The sequence below is a fragment of the Mustela nivalis genome, assembly GCF_964662115.1.
Source record: "Mustela nivalis genome assembly, chromosome: 7".
Classification (NCBI taxonomy): domain Eukaryota; kingdom Metazoa; phylum Chordata; class Mammalia; order Carnivora; family Mustelidae; genus Mustela; species Mustela nivalis.
Genome location: NC_139026.1, coordinates 92,317,185 through 92,320,192, shown reverse-complemented (window position 1 = coordinate 92,320,192; position 3,008 = coordinate 92,317,185). Strand labels below are relative to the sequence as shown.

The window sequence follows — 3,008 nt, the reverse complement described above, 5'->3', positions numbered from 1 at the left end:
CTTCATTTTTCCCTTCCTTCTCCTAATGTCCTTCGTGCTATTCCTTATGTTCCACAAAGAAGTGAAACCATATGATAATTCACTTTTTCTGCTTATTTCACTTAGCATAATCTTCTCCAATCCCATCCATGTTGATGCAAAAGCTAGGTATTCATCCTTTCTTCTGGCTGAGGAATATTCCATTATGTATATGGACCACATGTTTAACCATTCATCTGTTGAAGGGCATCTCCACTCTTTACACAGTTCAGCTATTGTTGACATTGCTGTTATTTTTATTTTTTTAAGATTTTATTTCTTTATTTTTGGAGGGAAGAGCGGAGGGAATGGGAAAGGCAAGATCTCCACTGAGCAGAGACCAGTGAGGGTCTCCTAGGACCCTGAGATGATGACCTGAGCCAAAGACACATTTAACTAACTGAGCCACCAAGAGTCCCCCAAATTATGATTTAAATACAGTAACCCAATAACATCTTTCACTGCTTCATAGAATAACCACCTCACAGAACTAGTATTAGCTAATCCAAATTCCTGATTCTTCATGATATTAAAATTATTTTATATGCAATATTTAATTAATATGTAAATAATTTACTCTACATTAGAGAAAATATTTATGTCACTATAAACAAAGCCCAGATTTCATTTGTTCATTTTACCTTGTACCTCTCAGCAGGTTTCTGCCATGGGTGACAGGGGAACAAGCAATCACTCAGAAGTGACTGACTTCATTCTTGTAGGCTTCAGGGTCCGCCCAGAACTCAACATTCTCCTCTTCCTGCTCTTTCTGCTTGTGTATGCCATGATCTTTCTAGAGAATGTGGGGATGATGACCATTATTATGACTGATCCCCGGCTGAACACACCAATGTATTTCTTCCTAGGCAACCTCTCCTTCATTGATCTCTTCTATTCTTCTGTTATTGCACCCAAAGCTATGATCAACTTCTGGTCTGAGAGCAAGTCCATCTCCTTTGCTGGCTGTGTGACCCAGCTCTCTCTCTTTGCCTTGTTCATTGTTGCTAAGGGATTTCTCCTGGCAGTCATGGCTTATGACCGCTTCATTGCCATCTGCAACCCACTGCTCTACTCTGTCCAGATGTCAACTCATCTCTGCATTCAGTTGGTAGCTGGTTCCTATTTTTGTGGCTGCATCAGCTCGATTCTTTTGACGAGTGTGACATTCACTTTGTCCTTTTGTGCTTCCCGAGCTATTGACCACTTCTACTGTGATTACCGTCCACTTCAAAGGATTTCTTGTTCTGATCTCTACCTTCATAAGATAGTTTCCTTTTTCTTATGCAGCATTATTATTTTGCCTACCATAATTGTCATTATTGTGTCCTATATGTATATTGTGTCCACGGTTCTAAAGACAAGATCCACTGAGACGTAAGAAAGCCTTCTCTACTTGCAGCTCTCACCTAGGAGTTGTGAGTGTACTGTACGGTGCCATCATTTTTATGTATTTCATCCCTGACAGATTTCCTGAGCTGAGTAAAGTGGCTTCCTTATGTTATACCTTAGTCAGTCCCATGTTGAATCCTTTGATTACTCTCTGAGAAACAAAGATGTCAAAGAAGCTCTGAGAAAGATTCTGGGGAAAAAAATATTTTTATTTAATTCTATCTTAACAATGATATAACTGAAAGGCCTGAACATTATAACAATTTTGGAAGGCATTGATGCACATAAAGCACTCACTATTTTGAAATATTTTATAAAGTTTATTCCTTTGAATCCCATGTACTTAAAACTGAAGAGCACATTTGGGTGGATTTTTCCTGTTGATTTTAGAGTGAAATGGCTTTCTCTGTACTTCATCTTCATTTGGGTAAAGATCATGATTGCCATGTAATTGGATTTTAGGGAAATTATATTCCAAGTTTGCTACTCAGAAGATGATGTTGAGATATATGTTTATCTTGAATTAGGAACAAATGTTATATAAGGTATATAATTGGTGATATAACAAAATCTGATATAATAAGACAGAACAAAATATAAGATTGATCCAAGAAATCTTTTTGAGTACTGGATGAGAGAAACATATGCTCTAGAGCATACAAAATCCTAAGGGTCACACATTAGTTGCTCAATTATCCAGAAGCTGAATGATTGACACACTCCTTTAATGTTTTCTCTGGCTTAGATCAATTCTTGCAAATCCTCTCTCTTCACAAGAAAACTGTAATGAAAATGAACAAAAAATAAATGTAATTCATTTTTTGTTATATATGGCTTAGTGAGAATTAATTCATCACATTGATAGTTATTGAATTTTGGTGTACTACTTGCCCTATAACATTCCCTACATATAAATAATTTCAGTACTTAGCTCACCATGAAATAAGAGGGAAATAGCTAACTAGAGTATTAAAATACCATGTGGAAATCCACTGCAAAAAACATTTGTAAACACAGAAAGAGCGCAACCTCTTAAGGGGACAGGTCCTAATGATCAGGGAACTTGTCCAAAGCACATTTTTAAAAACAAATAGCATTGACCGCACCTGGGTGGCTCAGCGGCCTGGAACCTCTGCCTTTGGCTCTGGTCATGGTCCCAGAATCCTGGGGTTGAGCCCTGAGTTGGGGTCTCTCCTCAGCAGCGAGCCGGCTTCCCTTCCTCTCTCTCTGCCTGCCTCACTGCCTAGTTGTGATCTTTGTCAAAGAAATAAATAAAAACCTTTTAAAATAAATAAATAAATAGCATTAAGCAACATGAAATAAATAGGCTTCTATACAAAGGGAGAAATAACTATATGGTGAACTTCATGATGTTTGTTATGCACAAGACAATGAGTGAAGGATTAGCTTTTTAAAAGGAAACATGGAAATCATTCAAACCTCTATGTCAAGCCAAGACAACTGATCTTAATTCTGTAGACAGAGGTTAGGTGTTGGAGATTTTTAGGAAGATAGTGCTGTGTTCAAATTGGCATTTTACAAAAACCATACTGGTAGCTTTGTGGAAGATAAATGTTCACAAAGAGAAGATGGTAATGTGT

General features: G+C 37.4%; 1 pseudogene across 1 annotated transcript; it reads left to right on the top strand.

The window, feature by feature from the left end:
- Nucleotides 1–649: 649 nt before the first annotated feature.
- LOC309868762 (olfactory receptor 9K2-like) lies at nucleotides 650–1,645 on the top strand (annotated as a pseudogene). Its single transcript has one exon. The product of its transcript is annotated as an olfactory receptor 9K2-like (transcript).
- Nucleotides 1,646–3,008: the final 1,363 nt, after the last annotated feature.